The 13,080-nt window shown below is 45.9% G+C and overlaps 1 long non-coding RNA gene across 1 annotated transcript in view; it reads right to left on the bottom strand.

Moving 5' to 3' along the window:
• LOC142472503 (uncharacterized) overlaps positions 1-12,006 on the bottom strand; it is a 123,471-nt gene extending 111,465 nt beyond the window's left edge. Inside the window, exon 1 of the long non-coding RNA XR_012789735.1 lies at positions 11,941-12,006. This is a non-coding gene — a long non-coding RNA (uncharacterized LOC142472503). The remainder of the gene's footprint in view (positions 1-11,940) is intronic.
• Positions 12,007-13,080: the final 1,074 nt, after the last annotated feature.

Here is a 13,080-nt window from a genome sequence, read left to right as displayed (position 1 = left end):
CTGCTGGCTCCTGAAATGCATTTGGAAACCTATTCAACATAGGTCTCTACAGCAGAGAAGGGGTTTCGACGTCCACTGGCGGTCACCAGGGCTGCCCCTCTTGAGGTCCTTGTGACACCCGGCGAGCGTACTCTAAATTTGGCTCAGGGGTGTGCAACTCCAGTCCTCAAGGGCCACCAACAAGTCAGGTTTTCAGGATATCCCAGCTTCAGCACAGGTGGCTCAATCAAACAGTCAAAGACTGAGCCTCTGATTGAGCCACCTGTGCTGAAGCAGGGACTGATTGAGCCACCTGTGCTGAAGCAGGGATATCCTGAGAACCTGACCTGTTGGAGTCCCTTGATAACTGGAGTTGGCCGCCCCTGTATTAGAAGATACGTATAATGTAACTCCATCTGTGACTTCTTGCATGTGTTGTTTGATAACATCCTCTCCAAAATATTGTATTTCTGCCACAATGTGTGAGCAAGTACAAATATGACCACTACCGCAGGGCCGACCTTAGGGCAAGGCAAGTAAGGTGGCTGCTTTGACCCCTGCGCCTTCGGGGGGGGGGCCCATGCTCCCTCCTCCTGCCAGCTCCGGGATCCCTGCGACCGGAGGGAGCGTGGGGCCCCCGAACCCTCAGGGACGCTTCTCACCCCAAAGTGTGTTCTTGTGGTGAGTGGGGGGTTCCTTCTCCGGAGCGGCCCTCCTCCTGCAGCGTCGCGTTGTCACGATGACATCACATAACAACGCAATGTCATGACGCCACAACTCTGCAGGAGGAGGGCCGCTCTTCAAGGTAAGTACCCCACCACTTCCACCGGTAGGTGCCCAAACCATCGTCAGGTTACATCCCTGTTTTACCTTGAACGGAGCTCTGTGGATAAGCGTTGTTAGGGGTAACGCCATTTTGCCTCTCACGAGCACTAACGTCTATTATACTGAACGCAATGCGCTTTCTGGGAGAAAATCTGGCTTATCCTAATCTTAGTGAGCAATGAAGATCTATACTAAGGAGAGCATTGTAATGGAGAAGGACGAGGTTAGGCTGGATGAGGCGTTCTGACTTTTGCTATCACCTGGCCAGGTAACACTTGGGCTTTAGGTTGTCAGTGATGGACCTCTGTGGATCTGGTCTTGATGAGAAAGCAGGAGAGGGATTTAATGAGGAGATAAGCAACGGTTCTGGGAGAAAGCAAAATGAGTCTACCTGCCATACTGTGAATACATTGTAAGGGAGACCGTCGAGACCTGTTAGAAGTCGGCTAATAAGTGCATGAATTACAGCGGTGCAGAATTGCAGAGACATAAAAACATATTTTCCTTGTACAACAGAAGAGCTTTGCAGGCACAAGGTCTTGCCTTGAAGGCTGACAGAAATTCCAGGACTGGCTACTGTTGGAGACAGAATACTAAGCTTAATGGACCATCTGTTCTGACCCGGTGTTGGCAGTTCTTATGACTATGAGACGAAGCAGGGGGTACTTACTCGGAGCCATTGCAGAAAACTCCCCTAGTGTTCTTGGCCTGGACGGTGGTTTCCATGATCTGGCATTGACCTATAAAAACATGCTGAGCCTTACTATCCTTTTCTTGACCCAACTCCTGTTTTCATTCCTGTCGTGCTGACAAGAACCTGCACATTATATCCCAAGGAACGCGATCGTCTCACGTTTTCTCTATAGAGACGTAATTAGAGCTATCTAAAAAAACAGAAGCCTGAACTGAAAATATTGAACAACTCTTCTGGAATTTGTAGAAGGCCTAGTGCGACTTCCATGTTGAATGGAAGCCAGTTGTATTCTAGCCCAGGGGTGCTCAACTCCAGTCCCCAAGCCCCTCACCGCCCCACTCCCATCTCCACCAAGGGGCTCAAAGGCTGGAGTTGAGCACTCCTGTTATAGCCCACGGATACGTAATGTAAACTAATCCACAGGTTTGGAAGCAACATTTTGCTCTAACCTCAACCTACATTATGAGCCCATTATGGCTAGGATGGGGGTATAGTGCAATATGCCCTGTTTTGCTGTTGAAATATATTCATTAAAGGAGATTGACATACGTAGATATAGGATAAACCCCGTCTTTCTGTTTAAAACCAAATCTTCAAGCACATTTAGTCTATGAATAGAGATGTAGCACGTCTTAAACTGCCTTAAATCCTTCAAATACCTAAAGTAACTATGCTCCTGCCTCTGGCAGCAAGAGGGAGACTGTATCCGGTGGCCCAGTATACAACGAATGTGTTATTTGTATGGGAAGCTCCCGATCTTCAGGAAATTACCAGTGGTACAGAGTGTGAGTACAGAGTGTGAGTACAGAGTGTGAGTGCAGAGTGTGAGTGCAGAGTGTGAGTGCAGAGTGTGAGTGCAGAGTGTGAGTGCAGAGTGTGAGTGCAGAGTGTGAGTGCAGAGTGTGAGTGCAGAGTGTGAGTACAGAGTGTGACTACGCAAAGTAGAGAACAACACAATAATGACAATGGGGAAATCGTTGCTTGTGAAACTGGTAATTATTTAATACTCTCACAAAGAGTAACGGTAAGCTATTATACCATTCTGCCAAACGCGCCCAGCAGGAGCAGACACCATTGTGTATTAATTCGCCGCACGTGAAAAAGGGCGGGGCAAGTGCACAGTGGAGCTCGCCAGTGGGGGAAATAACACAGCTACATCTGTATTTAAGAGGTTAAATGTCAATGTTGGATGAAATTTTTTTTTAAATCAAAATCTTACACCAATAAGTATATTTAAATCATTTTAAATGACCCTGCTTGCAGCAAAGAGGTTCGATCTCACTAACACAGCGGTGCGCAAACTGGGGGGCGCGAGACTGCCTGCGGGGGTCTTAAATTAAGTGCCGGGGAGCTGCAGGGCCGCTGTAAACCTTTACTTAGCTCCACTTGCAACCCTTACTTGGCTCCACATGCATCGCCATGGCAACGTGGCGTCAAATGACGCCGCGAGGTCACGTGACGTCACGTTGCTATGACAACATGAAGTCCTGACGCCGGAGCCGACGCCGGACCCGAGGTGAGGGGGGGCGCGGGGTGAGGTGACCGCTGGCAGGGGGGCGCAGGGGAAAAAGTTTGCGTCCCCCTGCACTAACACATCGAGTATATGTCTTTGTACAATGTCATCCATGTACGCAGCGAATTAACGCAGTAATACGTGCGACATAATAATAGGAGACAATGGGAATAAGCGCTTACACATATAAATAAACATTTACTAAGTGGTAAGTGGGGAGAAGTTACAGAGACAGTAGGAGGCTGTTATACACAAATACACAAAGTGTGTCTGCAAGGGGCCAAGGTCCGTGCATGAGATGTAAAGTATCAGCAAACGGAGCTACCCGTGTGCTTCGTTACGGAGGTGGGTTTTAAGGTGGGTCCTAAAGGTGGAGAGAGAGGGTGCCAGTCGGGTATTTAGGGGAAGGACATTCCAGGGGTGCGGGGCAGTCAGTGAGAAAGGTTTAAGGTGGGAGAGGGCTTTTGATACAAAAGTGGAAAACAGAAGACATCCTTGAGCAGAACACAAGAGTCGGGCATGTGTATAGGGAGATGTGAGGGGCAGAAGCGGGTAAAGCCTTAAAAGTGAGGAGGAGAATGTTGTAAGTAATACAGGATTTAATAGGAGCCAGGAGAGACTGATTTAGGAAAGAGTAAAGTGATTGTAGCAGCAGCGTTTAGGATAAGTTGTAGGGGAGACAGGTGAGAGGCAGGAAGGCCGGACAGCAAGAGGTTAAAGTAATGGAGACGGGAGAGAATGACGGTCTGCATTAGCGTTTTAGCAGTAGAGCGACAGAGGAAAGGGCGTATCTTTGCAATGTTACGGAGGTAAAAATAAACAGGTTTTAGCTACATTGTGAATGTGAGAGGAGACTGTGAAGGAGTCGTCAAATGTGACCTCTAGGTGTATGATAGGGCTGCCAACAGTAATGTGGAAGGAGGTAGTAGGGCCAGGTTTGGGAGGAAGTATGAGGCGCTCTGTTTTAGCCATGTTGAGTTTAAGGTGGCGGAGGGCCATCCAGGATGATATCGCAGAGAGACATTCAGAAACTTTGGTCCGTACCGCAGGTGTAAGGTCGGGGGTTGAAAAGTCAATTTGTGTCATCAGCATAGAGGTGATATTTGAACACAAGAGATGTGATTAGGTCACCTAGAGAGAGCGTGTACAGAGAAAAGCTCCCAGTGGGGCGGATAGCGGACAGCCATCGGCCTGGGCCTCCTCCTCTTTCAGCGTTGTGAACTCACGTGGGGACAGGTTTCCATGACGATGTGATGCCATGTGACGTCATGTTGTCATGACAACACGTCACTATGTGATGTCACGACGCTGCAGGAGGTAAGAGACCTTTACAGAGGCCCCCCGCTCTTGCACGGTTTCTGTAACCGCAGCATCGTGCAAACCCGAACGTCCAATAGGATAGTGCGCCTCTGGGTCCCAGGACAGACCCCTGGGGTACACCCACAGAGAGAATGACAGAGGAGGCGCAGGTGTTAGCCAACATGTTGTAAACTTAAACATTTAAACTTGTATTAAATGTTTATTTGAAATGCAAAGATTCCATCAATCCCCTTTAGTGTTAATGAAATTGTGTGTATTTTAGCCATTACAAGTCAAATAAAAGATCATCGCTTTTCTCAAATAAAGCAGTGTAGGACATTGCACCGTGTACACACATTAAACATGAAAGCGGTTCGTGTGTGCTGGTGCAATTGGATTTTATGCTCGTAAAGATCTTCTGAAGTGGGGAATATGGGGCAATCATTTGAAAAGCAGAATTTTAGCAGTTCCAGGCATCTGAACTTTCACACTCCCTGGGTTACAAACTATAATACTACCCAACCTATTCTGTGTATGTGTGTGATATATATATATATATATATATATATATACAGTATATCAGTCTCATATCTGTAAACATATACACCATCTTACCTGTCTCTCCCCTATCAGTATATATATATATATATATATATATATATATATATATATATATATATATATATATATATATATATATATATATATATATATATATACATACACACACACACACACAAGTCAATCAGTTCCAGCTATTTTTTGTTTTAAAAATCATTATTCATTATCTATATTTTTTCTAAATAGATTGCACATTACGCTCATACTTAGATACGAAGTTCCTGGTCACAATTTCCCTGTAATTCAACAACAAAATATTTTTTAGAACCAAAACACAGGGTCAGATGTCCATCCCTCGTTTTGCGTCCACCTTACCGCCGCACTGCACGCAGACACGCGGTAATGGAATAGCGCCGTTGGATAAGGCCTGGCCATGTGATCCATTGAGAACCTAGCTCCGCAGAACGGGCTGTATGACGGTTGTGTGGAGACGCAGTGTCTTGCGATATTTGTACACTCCTGCGGAACACACCAGGTCGCCCTGTCTGTAATGATAGCGCAGTGGGCGGAGTGTTCCGTGACACGTGTAAGCAGTCAGATAAATCAGAAATGTACAGTTGCCACCTTTAGTGAGCCCCGACCGAGATCCCGGAGAGCACGGCTGTGTTATGGTTAGGAAAACTCTGCGAACTGGACGCTGGCCAGTGGTTAGAGGACTTTATTAACCCTTTCCCTGCCCGAGGGCTGTATGAGGCATTTATTCGCAAGAGAAAAAGCCTTTTCATAATAAATCCCCCCCCCCCCCCATTTTTTTCTTTGTAAGGTTTTTTTTGTTGAAAAAAAATATATATATATATATATGAAAAAAAGAAAAGAAAAAACAGGCGCACACCTAGTGCATTAACATAATAAAATTTCTATTTCAAGGAACATAAAATCTTTCAATATTCAATATTTGCATGTCATTTCCCAGAATCCCTTGCTGCAGTGGAAACACTGTATGCTAGGTGATAATGGTGAAAGGCGGGGTTGCAGACCTGCCTAAGACATGTGAATGTGATCACAAGTGATCTTATTATTTGCTATTTATATATATATATGTATATATATATATATATATAAAGTAAATAAAAATCATGTGTCTCAGACGATGTTATATTATTATTGTAGCAGCGATCTTCCCCCCAAAAAAAGTTTTTATTTTTTTAAACTCTTATTATAGCAGAGGGTCCCTGGAACTGAACCGCAACTCTCAAACCTCCGGGGGGCTCCCGATAACTGGGTCATGACCCTTATTTATCTTTACTTTTGCCAGTGCTTGGATGGAGAAACAAAGATGGCAGCAAGGTCGCCCAATCGTAAGCGGCAATGTCATTTCACAATGATGTCACAGCTTTTTATTGGTCACCAGAGTGAGGCTGACCCCAGTGGCCATATTGTGTCTCCCGGACAAGAATTCTTTTAAGGGAATTTCAAAATTAAACCGTAACTTGGACTGGTGCGGCTAAGCTCAATGGGGGCCCGGTATTTTTAATATATAAAAATAATGTACATGTTGCTGCATTAACGCTTTGAATGCCGGAGCCACTCAAGATCACGTGATGGGCTCCGTCCTCTTCCTGACAGACCGCGTTCTTCGATACAAATTAGATTATGACATAATTGGGGGCCCCAGAGCGCCATACTCCATACCGTACTAGCTACGTCCTTGGGCCCTAAAGGGTTAAATATACAGTAGTTCAGTTTGCGCTATGTGGTACTGCACCTTTAAGCGTTCATCCTATAGGAGCAGCACCGCAATTGTGCATGGGCCCCTATATAACCGTGACACAGGCTAAGCTATTCTGCTCGGGCAGGACGTATGTGCCCAGATTCCCACAGCTAAATTATTATTACTCTCATCCTCGCCAGCTTGGGGCCGGTGAAGCATTAGCACCATTTCCCCTGTCAGTTCCTATCTCACACTTTACTGAATATCTGGGCCCAGAACCACAAAGCTCCGTTACAACGGGGTCCATACCGGGAAAGTACCTAAATCAGGAAGGGACGTGGTGTTCCCGGAGGTAACGTGGCATCCTCGCGGCTAATTATATGTCACACAAGTGACGTCGTTTACATAGGAAGGTTCATGTGGCCGGCTCGGAGGGATTATCCCTTTACGTGGCCGAGCCTCACACAAGCTGCCACGTGCATAGCTGTCCCATTTATAGCCGTGCACGTGACGGTATGAAGATCTGGCTGGCAGCCATATCACTGCGTGCCTGACATTAGGTCAGGCCCAGGAATATTCAGCTGCCTTATGTCCCAGCGTCAGCACCCGGAGACTGAACAATGCCAGGAGCGAGGGAGGGGCGAGGGAGCGGCGGGCGGGGGTCACAAGTCCTCTCACTGCAAACCACGTGCAAACGACACTCTTTATTAACCATTGTGACTGGCCATTATAGGAGGAAAATACACAACGTGGCTATATGTTACGTTTGTATCAGCAGCGCTTCCCAACCTTTTTTGTTTACATAGTGCACCCCCTGCTAGAAGGTATTTGTTCTAATTAATAAATCTTATTACCGACTCATCAGACTATTGCAATAAAAAAATAAAAAAATGTGTGGGCGATACCGGTCAGTACAGTGTGCTGACATATTATATCACTAAATACGTATCTATTATTATTCTCATAAGCAAGGGTTAATTCTTTTGCCAAAGTATTTTAAACCTGTAACCACGTATGGCCCATCTGTGGGGCGTAACCCTGCTGTATGGTACCTGCAAGAAGCTCTCATCACCGCTGTAATGGGGTGAGAAACGTCTTTAATAGACGGGTCATTCACAGGTGCTTAGCAAGAACTGCGATTCCAAAGGTGGGGTGGGCCGAGAGGGGTCACTAACCGCCATGTTGTTTTACCAACTGAAATGAACACACACCGCCCCTGTAACCTCAGAACCCAAACCCACCATTATATATATATATATACACACATTGTGTCAAGAGGAGTGCTGCTGGGATTGTGATGAGCTCATGTATAGAAGACAATACATCTAATGACATATTCTATAGTTAAATGCTTATCTGTTTATCTTCCCATACGTATACGGCCATATCGGGACGTGGTTACAGGCTTACAATACTTTGGCCGAAGAATTGAACTAAATGACCCTGGCTTATGAGAAGATAACCAGATAAGTATTTAACTACAGAATATGTCGTACTATGTAGCACTGGGGCTTTTTGTTCCATGAATGAGGCCAGTAACAATCCTTTTGACACAATATATATGATGTGGTGGGTTTGGGTTCTCAGTGTCCTGAGCTCGTGCATGTGCAAAGCATTGTGGGCAGCGACTTTGGAAGCTCCTGCTGTAAGTGACAGCGCTGTCCCCCACGTTAAGGGGCAGTTTGGGCCTTACAAAGTACGCAGACCCTACACGGGCTCAGGAACCCGCTATACTACCTGGGATCCGCCATCACAGATTTTTTTGGGGAGACCCCACATGACCCCCTGCCGGGAATCACTGCATTAGATGCTACTATACAAATATCGTTAGGCACATTTCTAAACAATTGTGAAGACGAGTTCAGTTTTGCTTCTGAGTTATGTTATAAATAGGTCTGTTCCCCGTTCCTATCCCGTCTCTCCCCCTCTTCTTCTGTTTTTCTCTCTTTTCCCCCTCTTTCTCTCTGTCTATCCTTTACAGTACTAATATAAGGGGTTTGATCTAAGATCCTCCTATAACTGTTAATTCTCCCGGACGGGATCTACATAATAGAATCTAAATGCATAGGAGGTTACAAAATACTAGGAGCAGATCGCCTCTTCTTGATCAATCAACTTTGAGATGCTTCGGGTTGTTCACTTTTAAATGTATATGTTAATTAAGTTTAATGTCTATAAACAACCATGTGATGTGAATGTACCCCTGTCAGAAAACAATAAAAATGTTTGAAATAAATAGGTCTGTCCTAGCCAACAGAATGACTCCGTTAGCCCGGTCTAAGCAGGGAATTAATTCCAGTGAATCAGTACTTGTTTGGAGCGATATTTTAAAACATGGATGTTTTTCTGTCTCCTAAATACCTGCCAGGTCTGCACAGTGCAGGTGAGCTCGGGTATGAGGAGATGATGCTCGGCGTGATCCTGTATCACTGACTGTTTATTCATATACAGGTAACCTCCGTCCCGAAGAGTCGGACATCCCAGGGAAGAAAATGGAGTAACAAGTTTCACACATTTCGTGCTGATGCCGGAGACAAACTTGCGACTATGAGCAAATGACATCCCTTTGCCCCATGAATCCTGCCCTGTCCCCGCTAACCGCCCTTCCGGCCTCGGAAGGGTTAAGTTGGCGCCCGACAGCAGCCCTGCCTGCTTATCCGTGATCTGTTTGCTGTATGAATGAGATTATTACGGTGAGTTTATTGAACGCACGCCAACACTGATCTTACATAAACTGTTTACACAGCGCTGACCCATGCGGCAAACTGTGCAGGCGCGAGCACTCTGCAGGTTCTAACGAAAATAAACTTGACGACACTTTTGCCTGAACAGTTTTAAACGTCTCAGTGTCTGGTTTGTTTGTTGAATGTTAACATGTCAAATAAATTGTTTCCCCCTGTTCTTCTTTTTACTGACACTCCTCAGAAAGGTCTCCGAGTTTAAGAATATACATTTCATCACTCGGTGCTGTTCTGTGTTTAGTTTTCAAATGTCTCGTGCAATCCAGAAATCCTTTATTTAAAAGAATGATATATTTGTGTGCGAGTGCCATGATAAACCTTCCTTCTTCTGAACCACGTCGAGCCACGAGACACCTTGTGGCCAATTCACTTCAAAATAGGCAAGAAGGTGTCTCATGGAAAAGCACTGCTTAGTGAATGGGGGCCTAAAGCTTTCTGGTGACAGTAAGGTCCGCAGCCGTAGAATGCCGTATACTTTCCAGCATCATTATGGGGATGGGGTTATGGGGATATGGGGTTTTAACCAGGTACATGAGGGAAGCATATCTCAGAGAAAGAGAAGAACAAGATGTCATTCTCTGAAGCTGGAGGGAGGCTCAGGGGAAATGTGAGGAGGTACATCTAAACGGAAAGGGTGGTGGGTGCACAGAACAGCCTCCCAGCAGAGGCGGTAGGGGCTAATACAGTAAGGGAATTCAACCATACTTGGGCTAGACATACAGCTATCCTCCTTAAGAAAGAGAGACCCAAGGATCTAATAGTGTCTGAGGATTTACAGCAGATAGAAACATGGGCAGACACAGGGGGGGGGGACAGACACGGGGGGGACAGACACGGGGGGACAGACACGGGGGGGACAGACACGGGGGGGACAGACACGGGGGGGCAGACACGGGGAACACCTAGGTCTTATCTGCCGTCAAAGTCTACGTTTCCATCAGGAATATATTATTTCTTATTTTGTAATAAACGGAGTCACCGTGCGGACACTTCTGGGGACGTCCTTCATGGTACAGGTAAAATCATCGACATTAATATAAATTTTATAGAACATTACACAGCACGTTGGGTATTTTGAGAAATCCGGTTGTATAATTTGCCCAGCTGCAAGAATTTGACACACGGATACATTGTATTACACACGGATACCTTGTATTACACACGGATACATTGTATTACACACGGATACCTTGTATTACACACGGATACCTTGTATCACACACGGATACCTCGTATCGCACACGGATACCTCGTATCGCACACGGATACCTCGTATCGCACACGGATACATCGTATCGCACACGGATACCTCGTATCGCACACGGATACCTCGTATCGCACACGGATACCTCGTATCGCACACGGATACCTCGTATCGCACACGGATACCTCGTATCGCACACGGATACCTCGTATCGCACACGGATACATCGTATCGCACACGGATACCTAGTATCGCACACGGATACATCGTATCGCACACGGATACCTCGTATCGCACACGGATACATTGTATCGCATACGGATACATCGTATCGCACACGGATACATCGCATCGCACACGGATACCTCGTATCGCACACGGATACATCGTATCGCACACGGATACATCGTATCGCGCCTGGATACATCGTATCGCACACGGATACATCGTAGCGCACACGGATACATCGCATCGCACACGGATACATCGTATCGCACACGGATACCTTGTATTACACACAGATACCTCGTATCGCACACGGATACATCGTAGCGCACACGGATACATCGCATCGCACACGGATACATCGTATCGCACACGGATACCTTGTATTACACACGGATACCTCGTATCGCACACGAATACATCGTAGCGCACACGGATACATCGCATCGCACACGGATACATCGTATCGCACACGGATACCTTGTATTACACACAGATAGACTGTATTACACACGGATACATTGTATTACAATCTCCAAGCAGCAAGATTGGAGATAAAACAGCAACTTATTCATCAAAGGAATCGAGCCCCAGTGGTCCCATTGGGCTGAAACTTGTAACTAACATTTTGTAAATGTGATCGGAGCATCAGACCTGGCATATTTTTTTAACTTTAAATTAACTAAGAAAGATAACGGGCTATGTTGCAGACACTGATACACCTCATTGGATTAGTGATACCCAGCAGGTATCCATTGGAGAGGTCCGCCTGATCAACCTCTGGAAAACATCTGCACATTATGTATTTGATACTGTATATCTATAGGTGAGAGGCGGCCAACTCCAGTTTTCAAGGGGCACCAACAGGTCAGGTTTAAAGGATATCCCTGCTTCAGGTGGCGAAGTCATAATGTCTGAGGCTGAGCCACAGATTGAGACACCTATGCTGAAGCAGGGATATCCTTAAAACGTGGCTTAATGGTGGCTCTTGACAACTGGAGTTGGCCGTCCCGGCTACAGGTTAGGAATAGTCCCTCGTGTCAATTTCCGTGTCAATTTAACCACAAACTGGTAATGTGTGCATTTAAACCTGGGAACGTGTATCGGGCACAGAAAGTCCCACTTCTGCAGCCTAAAGACTGATAAACAGCCCTCTATGTCTACGAGAGCTTCTTGCTATATACGTACCCCATGCAACCCACGTTTCCTGTAAGTCCTTCCCACGTACATTGATAATGTGGGTCTGACTTTTAGCTGAAACAAAGAATGAGAGAAAACCCTATTGTTTTAATCCAAAAAGTAATCAGCCTATAAATTAGGATAATTGTCTTAAAACATATTTCCAATACTGAGTCATGCGAGAGGGATGCAAATGAATGTCTTTAATCAGGTAAGACAATAGAACATTGTTAGGGAAACCGTTGTGAATAAAAAGCCTCTTGTACCACCAAACGTGCCCGTTCCCCCGAGGCCACGAAGACAGCAGTGAAAACGCTCTATTTGGGGACAAAGTGGAACGAGTTCCTTTACTGTAAGAACTAGTGGAGACGACATTAAGCGGCGTGTTCTCACATTGTGTCAGTTCCAATCTGCGAATGTGGGGTTCTGCATTGAGTTGCACAGTTTCTGCTGGAAGATATTCTAGCCAAATGTTACCACATGGTTAAATTGTTACAAATGCTCGCAAAGTAATTATTGAGCCGTTTGTGATGGTCTAGTTTTTGGGATCAAATAAGGATAGGTATCATGAATCACAAAGGGTAAAAATTATAGGAGCGATTAGGGAAGGAGTTATGGGAGCAGTTATAGGAGCAGTTAGGGGAGGAGTTATAGGGAGCGGTTATAGGAGCAGTTAGGGGAGGAGTTATAGGGAGCGGTTATAGGAGCAGTTAGGGGAGGAGTTATAGGGAGCGGTTATAGGAAGCGGTTACAGGATCAGTTAGGGGAGGAGTTATAGGGAGCGGTTATAGGAGCAGTTAGGGGAGGAGTTATAGGGAGCGGATAGAGGGATCAGTTAGGGGAGGAGTTATAGGGAGCGGTTATAGGATCAGTTAGGGGAGGAGTTATAGGGAGCGGATAGAGGGATCAGTTAGGGGACGAGCTGTAGGGTGCGGTTATAGGAGCAGTTAGGGGAGGAGCTGTAGGGTGCGGTTATAGGAGCAGTTAGGGGAGGAGCTGTAGGGAGCAGTTAGGGGAGGAGGTATATGGAGCGGTTATAGGAGCAGTTAGGGGAGGAGTTATAGGGAGCGGTTATAGGAGCAGTTAGGGGAGGAGCTGTAGGGAGCAGTTAGGGGAGGAGTTATAGGGATCGGGTATAGGAGCAGTTAG

The sequence above is a fragment of the Ascaphus truei genome, chromosome 22 (assembly GCF_040206685.1).
Source record: "Ascaphus truei isolate aAscTru1 chromosome 22, aAscTru1.hap1, whole genome shotgun sequence".
Classification (NCBI taxonomy): Eukaryota; Metazoa; Chordata; class Amphibia; order Anura; family Ascaphidae; genus Ascaphus; species Ascaphus truei.
The sequence above is the reverse complement of the archived record's forward strand: the minus strand, read 5'-3'. Positions and strand labels throughout refer to the sequence as shown.